Source organism: Arachis duranensis, chromosome 4, assembly GCF_000817695.3.
Source record: "Arachis duranensis cultivar V14167 chromosome 4, aradu.V14167.gnm2.J7QH, whole genome shotgun sequence".
NCBI lineage: Eukaryota > Viridiplantae > Streptophyta > Magnoliopsida > Fabales > Fabaceae > Arachis > Arachis duranensis.
In genome coordinates, this window is record NC_029775.3 from 108,808,692 (window position 1) to 108,817,120 (window position 8,429).

Consider the following 8,429-nt stretch of genomic DNA (forward strand, 5'->3'; position numbering starts at 1 on the left):
TCAGAGTGGACCATTTTGGATATATTCTATTATGGTCTATCTAAGTTCTCTAAGATGTCACTGGACCATTATACATGTGGATCTATTCACCTAAAGAAAATGCCTGCAGAAGCTCAAGAACTTGTTGACATGGTTACAAATAACTAGTTCATGTACACTTCTGAGAGGAATTCCGTGAATAATGGGACGCCTCAGAAGAAGGAAATTCTTGAAATTGATGCTCTGAATGCCATATTGGCTCAGAATAAAATGTTGACTCAACAAGTCAACATGATCTCTCAAAGTCTGCCTCAGAGGAAGGGAGTTCTTGAAATTGATGCTCTGAATGCCATATTGGCTCAGAACAAAATGTTGACTCAACAAGTCAACATGATCTCTCAAAGTCTGAATGGATGGCAAAATGCATCCAACAGTACTAAAGAGGCATCTTCTAAAGAAGAAGCTTATGATCCTGAGAACCCTGCAATGACAGAGGTAAATTACATGGGTGAACCTTATGGAAACACCTATAATTCATCTTGGAGAAATCATCCAAATTTCTCATGGAAGGATCAACAAAAGCCTGAACAAGGCTTTAATAATGGTGGAAGAAATAGGCTCAGCAATAGCAAGCCTTTTCCATCATCTTTTTAGCAACAGACAGAGAATTCTGAGCAGAGCACCTCTAACTTAGCAAACATAGTCTCTGATCTGTCTAAGGCCACTTTAAGTTTCGTGAGTGAAACAAGGTCCTCCATCAGAAATTTGGAGGCACAAGTGGGCCAGCTGAGTAAGAAAGTCACTGAAACTCCTCCTAGTACTCTCCCAAGCAATACTGAAGAGAATCCAAAAAGAGAGTGCAAGGCCATTGACATAATCAACATGGCCGAACCTAGAGAGGAAGGAGAGGACATGAATCCCAATGAGGAAGACCTCATGGGACGTCTCTCAAGCAAGAAGGAGTTTCCTATTGAGGACCCAAAGGAATCTGAAGGTCATATAGAGACCATAGAGATCCCATTAAACCTCCTTCTGCCATTCATGAGCTCTGAAGACCATTCTTCCTCTGAAGATGATAAAGATGTAACTGGAGAGTAAGTTGTTCAATATCTAGGAGCCATCATGAAGCTGAATGCCAAATTATTTGGTAATGAGACTTGGGAAGGTGAACCTCCCTTGCTCATTAGTAAACTAGATACATGGGTTCAGCAAACTTTACCTTATAAGCATGAAGCTTTTTTTATTTTTGAAAATTTCAGCAAGAAGATTTAAAATGAAAAAGAATTAAAGATTTTTTTCAATTAGAAGTGATCATGGTAAAAAATTTAAAAAATAACATTTTGAATCCTGTTATGATAAACTAGGCATATCACACAACTTTTCTTGTCCTATAACACCACAATAAAATGGTGTTGTGAAAATGAGAAATAGAAGTTTACAAGAAATTACTAGAGCTATGTTGTGTGAATATGATGTTTCTAAATTCTTAGGAGTTGAAGCTGTAAATACAACAAGTTACATTCTAAATAGATCACTCATAAAATTTTTTTTGAAGAAAACACCATATGAATTTTGTGAAAGACACCCTCCTAACGTCAAATATTTTTGTGTATTTGGATGCAAGTGCTTTATACTGAATTTAAAATAAAATTAAAAAAATGATCTAAAAATACATAAAAGTATTTTTCTTGATTACTCCACTAATAACAAGACTTATAGAGTTTATAATAAGAACTCTAAGACGGTTAAAGAGAATATGCATGTCACATTCTGTGAATCTAACAATATTCCCAGTGTTTACATTGATAAAAGTCTAGGAATTAGAGTTGAAGTAACCAAGACCGTTGAAGTAAATCAATCAAATTCGAGTTCACAAGAAACTGCACCTGAAAGTACAGAGAATGTCAATTCTATAGGAGACAATATAAAATTATCTTCTATCGTAGTAGAAAATTCTGAAGCTGAGGCAATTGTTAATCAAGATGAACATGAATCATCAACCTAAATTAAAAGGTCAAGAGAATGAAAATTTTTGAAAAGTTATTCAGAGGAATTCATAATTGGTGATCCCTCTAAAGGTATGACTACAAGATTATCTTTAAAAAGAGCTAAATTAAGCAATATAGTTCTTATTTCAAAGATTGAACCTCAAAATATCCAAGAAGCACTTGTTGATCTATCTTGGATGTTGGCTATGGAGAAAAAAATTACAACAGTTTAAAAAGAATCAAGTATGGATCCTTGTACCTTATTTGAATGGAAAGAAAGTTACAGATACAAAATGAATTTTTAGAAATAAATTGGGTAAAGATGGAACCATTGTGCGAAACAAACTTAGACTCGTTGTTCAAGGTTATGATCAAGAGTAGTGAATCTTTTGCACCTGTAGTTCGAATGGAGGCCATCAGATTCTTATCCTATATGGCTCATTGTAGCTTCATGGTATTCCAAATGGATGTAAAGTGTGCCTTCCTAAATGGAATAATAGATAGAGAGGTCTATGTGACTCAACCTCCTGGATTTGAAAATAATACCTTTTTAAATTATGTTTTCAAACTTACTAAAGCCTTGTATGGTTTAAGACAAGTTCCTAAAAGTTGGTGTGAGAGACTTAGCTCATTTTTGTTGAAAAATAATTTTCAAAGAAGAACCACTAACACCACTCTATTTATTAGAAATTTCAATGATTATTTCATTCTTGTGCAAGTTTATGTTGATGATATCATTTTTTGTTCTATTAATGAAGAATTGTGTGCAGATTTTGTTAAGTTTATAACTAGTGAATTTGATATAAGTATGATGGAATAACTCACTTTTTTTAGGCTTGAAAATTAAGTAAATAGTAGGTGCCATCTTTTGTTTATCAAGAAAAGTATGCTAAGAAACTTGTCAAAAAGTTTGGGCTGGATTGTGCTAAACCAATGAGAACTCCTATGCATCTAAACATCAAGCTAGACAAAGATGAACATGCTAGAGATGTGTATGAGACAAGTTATAGAGGGATGATTAGTTTCTTAATGTATCTTATATCCTCAAGACCTGATATCATTCAAAGTGTTGGAGTGTGCTCAAGATTCCAATCAAAATTCAAAGAATCTCATCTCTTAGTAGTAAAGAAAATGATCTAATATGTGTTTGGTACCACTAATTATGATTTATGATATCCAAAAATTGATTCATTTTAATTAATAGGTTACTGTGATACAGATTTTGTTGGGGATCGAGTTGATAGAAGAAGCACAAGTGGCATCTGTTATTTTTTTAGTAAATCTCTCAATGTTGTGGTCATGTAAAAAATAAGCAACTATTGCCTTATCCACTGTCGAAATTGAGTACATTGCAGCCGCTTTTTATTGCTCTCAATTATTATGGTTAAAAATATATTTTACCGATTACACATTGAATACATCTAATATTCTGTTATCTTGTGACAATATAAATATTATAAATATTTCAAAAAATCTTATTTTACACTCTAGAATTAAAAACATTAAAATTTGATTTTACTCTACTAAAAAATATGTACAAAATAAAAATTTAGATAGACATTCAATTTTTAACTTTCATATTAGGATTATGTTTGTAACACCCTAACTACCAAAGCTCACGCTTCCGGCTGCGCAACTCTGATAGCTCGGACATTACGACGACACTTATACTATTTAATACTAAAATATGAGCCTGTTTAAAATCTTTAAATCGCAATACCGCTTCTAAAAAAAAACTCTTACTATACAACGAACATCCACACATACCATACAACTTACAAAAACTCATAAAGAGTACGTCCATATATATACATACATATATACAAATAATATTGCAAACATTAACTAATACAATCCTTATCCCTCTTACAAAATATATCAAGATAAAGGCGAGGGTACAATAAATAATAATCTAAAGCAATACAAAACATCTCAAAAATAATTAAATAAACTCTTCGTGACTTCTGCGCCCATATCCTGAAAGGGGGAAAAATGTAAGGGGAGTGAGAACATCATCCTCGAAAGGGTTCTCAGTAGAGGGTTTTTGGGAATTACTGTAATAGGATACATGAAGATAAACCGTACCAGTGATTAATAACAGACTTACGCCTCTTTTCAAAAACAACAGTTTACAATAAAAGTAAAGCCGGAAATCTTTTCTGAAAGAGGAACCGTTCAATTCTCAAAACATCAAAGCCTTTCAAAAAGGTTTATCTATACTGATCCAAAATAGCCTTTCATATCTTATTCCAAACCAAAACCACAAAACCGAAATCAACCATCGGTCCATCTCATTCAACCATGGTCCTAGGCCCAAACAATCCAATCACAACCAATCCACCACAATCCAACAGAGTTCCAAATGCAAACACAAGTAGGAAGATGCAAACACAAACAAATAGTTATTGCAAGTAGAACAATTAGCAGTTAATCACATAGGCAAACCAAGTACAATATGCACACCCAAACAATGTACATAGATGCATATGATGCATGCCTGTCCCTAGTGGCTGATGATATCATCTGTCGGTTATATAACCAACCCGACACGTCCTGGTAGCTAACCATGGACAGAAACACCCTTCACGGAGCAAGTAGGTTTGAGCTACAACCCCATTGCTACTACCCGCTCAACCCAGAGCCAGTGGAATAACCACTACTGCGGCTACTACCCAGGCGGGTGTTTAAAAGCTTAACTTGGAGCGAGTGGAATCACCACTACTACCGCTACTACCCAAGCGTCACAGTCTCTGACCTGGAGCAAGTGGGACAAACCACAACCCTTGCTACTACCCAGGTATCTCAAACATATATTCATTCAGTTCCAACCATGGATCAACATCCATCTCAGCCATCCGGCTTAAATTCATAATTCATGGTCAGTCATACGGCCCATAACTCATTCGGCAATCAGCCATAAATCAATATCATACACAGCCATTCCGGCTCACGGTTCAATCCAGAACCAGCCAATATTCATAATCATACATAGCCATTCTGGCCCATAACAAAACAACACTTCCACTATTCAACATCATCAAATTCATAAAACCAGCATTTAAGCCATAAATCACTTTTCTCAAGTCATTTCACTTTGAAATCGGATTTCAACTCTTTTTAGCTTTGGCTTTAAAGATCTCATTTCTCAAATCATCTCAGGCTCATAAGCCAAATTTACTCAAAGTGAGTTCCCTTTTTAAAACAAAGCCGCTCTCGGCATCCTCTTTCCAAAACTTCCAAAACCATGAAAAATTAAAGATTCATTTTGGGAACATTCAAAATCATCCATCCCACAATGGGATTTTATAACAAAATTTCTCGACAGAGTCCCAGTCTTTAGGGGAGAATAACATAACTCATTTCACCAAGTTCATTTAAAATCATTAAAACCTTGGCTTTTCGATTTGAGTAATAAAATATTATCTAAGCCAAACCGAGTCATGAAATCAATCACTCCTTACAAAGCCATTTCCTTTACTTAATAAAACCGGCTTCAATTCCACGACTAAATCTAAAGCGTTTCAAACTACCAAGAGAATCATTTTTATTGTGTTTAACTAGAGTTCAAAGATACTCGGAAGCTTATTTAAAATGTCAGAATAATAAGCTTCATCAATCGAAATCCAAATCCTTTTCAAAACCACGAAAACTCTTCCAATGGACAATCTTTATGTTTAATAGAGAAAACATAAACCCGTTTTACCTTTTAAAACAGCCTCAAGGCAAAATTCTCTTTCGAATAACTTGTACCCAAAGACATACTATTCATCTTGGAAAATAAGGAGAAATCATGATTCTCTTTTCAGTAATTCTTTCAAAGCATAGCTTCATCACTTTTTCATAATTTGATATAAGTAAAGTTAGTAAAAGAAGCCCTAAATTCACAATCCTCCAAGTAATAGGAAAGGCATTAAACTCAAAGTTTCCCAAATAACATTTCAAATAAAGCCTCGGATTTTATAAAAATTTCGGCAGCATCTTCCCTAAAACTTGGACTTTGCCACCCAGTTCGGGTCCCAACTAAACCGTTCCTCAATCATTTTCAACAGTCCAGAACCCAAAACTCAATTCAAGATCACGCTAAATCCATCAGTCGCCTCAGTGGCATATCTCAAGGAAACTATTTCAAATCAAATCAATATCAACCGATTTAACTCGTTTTCAAAGCTTTAAAGAAACGGTTCAGTAACAAATCGTTTGTCCTAAACCAAATCATTTAAAATAAACCAGGCTGAATTCAAAAGAACATTTGATATTTCACATTATCAAGAAAATCAACTAAATCCAAATCAATTCTCGATGGATTAAACTCGACCTCAAATCTTTAAAGGAATCAACTCGAAATCATTCGGTTTCACAAAACCGCACAACAAACCAACCAACAAAGGTTCATAATCGATCGAGACAAATCAAATCATACATAAGGCTGATACAATCACCAAATACACAATATCTCACACCATATCCATATATAATAATTCCAATACATAAAACATAGATTTTGGAAAGCGCCCCTACCTCAACGCAAATTCATAATCCAAACGCCTCATAAGTTCTTTTCGCCTCAACTCGAAATCAAAGGCAGCTTCAAAGCACAGCCCCACACTTTTTTTTGCAGCAGCATAACCAACTCTAAATTACAACAAGCAACCTCAGTTACTAAACTCTAAGAACATTAATACCGTAAGGGCTTTAATACACGTAGGGACACTAACGTAGGGCTTTCGAAACATAATTTCTTACCGGAATAACAACACGAAGCAGCTGCGATCTTGAACCGGCCCCAGCAACAGCTCTGGCGACGGCCAGAAGCTCCGGTGGATCGACGGCAGAGTTCTCCAGCAATGGCAGCAAAGTTTTGGGCGGCAGGATCGGCGGCTTGAGCGGCACCCAGGAGCTGGCAGCAGCGGCAATAGCTCCCTGCCTGCTTTGGACCCTCAGCTCGGCCTCAGCTCTCTCTGTCTCTCCTGCTCAGTGTGACTGGGCGGCCTCCCTCCTCCTTCGAGTTCAACGGTAAAGGACCCACGGTGGTTGGTTGCGGTGGTAAACAACGGCGGCGGCGCTGCGGCAAGGGGCACAGCGGCATGAGCACCACGGTGCACCCCCTCTGCTCTTCTCGCACGACCTAATCCTCCCTCTTCACTGACCCGACGGCGTCCATGGTAGAATGGCGACGAGGGTGCGGCAATGGCTTCAGCAGCAGCGCCTCGCCAACGCCCTCCCTCTCTCTACCCGATCTCTTCTCCACCATGTGTGTGGGTGTGTTCGGTGTGTGTGGGTTTATGAAATCTGAGGGTGAGGTTATGAGGGGGAACAGTGGGTGTTGGCGGTGACTGACGGCGAGACACGGTAGGTTCGGCGGTGGCGCAGTGGCGTTGACAAAGCACAGAAAACTGAGGAATGACGGTGGCAACTCTACACAGTGCGGCGGTGGTGAGCTCCCTCCTCCCTTCCTCGCCGCAGCTCAGCCTCCCTTCCCTTTTGCTTCTGATTCTTGGGTTCATGGAAGGAAGGGAAAAAAATGGCGTGTTCTGCTTGCAGCTGGGTTCTTGGGGGAGGGTTTAAGTGGCGGCTGCTAGGGTTAGAGGGATTAGGGTTTCATTTTCAAAATTCAGGGTTAGGGGCAATTTAGTAATTTCACTTAAAATAGGGATAATATAGTAATTGAAATCCAATTTAAATCCAACACTATTTGTATATAAAAAATGCTATTTACTCGTCACTTTTACAAATTATTTTTAACAAAATGCCCAAATCAAATAATTAGAAATAATATACTTAATTTCTCTGTTTTCCAAAATAGCAGTATCAATATTCTAAAATATTAATTATTTAGTCTAAAATCATATAAAAATTTTTTTTATTTCACAACTACCAACTATATGATTCAAATATAGAAAATAATCTAATAATTGTAAAATTGGATAATAATATCAATTTATTTTAAATTCAATAAACCAAAGCTTGCTTTAATTTTCTTTAATAGAGAAATTCCCAAAATTAAAGCTAGAGAAGCACTGAATTTAAAATTTAGCTAATGATATCCCTCTTTCAAAGGTCTTAGGTTTTACAATGTTCAATGATATAATCTATTCCACATATATAAATACATACCCATCCACCAAGTATATGGATTTTATTCTAACAAACACTATCTATCTATTTATATTATATAAAAATTAATACCAATTTTTTATATAATAAATCTAAGTCATGTATTTTTCTTTTAATGATGTCACATCAACAACCTTAATAATTTGACAAAACTTAGAAATCAATAATCATCTTTTAGCAAAGATTTTTAGAAAAATTAAAAAAAAAATTATTTATTATTATTCATTAAAACATAAAATACTAATTAAATACAATAAATATACTTTAAAGTGTCATGATAATAGTAATTATAAAAATTTCAGTTACAAAAATTAAAACTTTACAACTTATATATATTAATAGTATATC

General features: G+C 35.7%; 1 long non-coding RNA gene across 1 annotated transcript; it reads right to left on the bottom strand.

Annotated features, from left to right (window-relative positions):
* Positions 1–3,809: 3,809 nt before the first annotated feature.
* On the bottom strand, positions 3,810–7,053 carry LOC107485727 (uncharacterized). Its single transcript, XR_008008353.1, has 4 exons — positions 6,990–7,053; positions 6,711–6,891; positions 6,486–6,599; positions 3,810–4,021 (listed from the first exon to the last, which is right to left on the bottom strand). It is a non-coding gene; the product is annotated as an uncharacterized LOC107485727 (long non-coding RNA).
* Between the last annotated feature and the right edge of the window lie 1,376 nt (positions 7,054–8,429).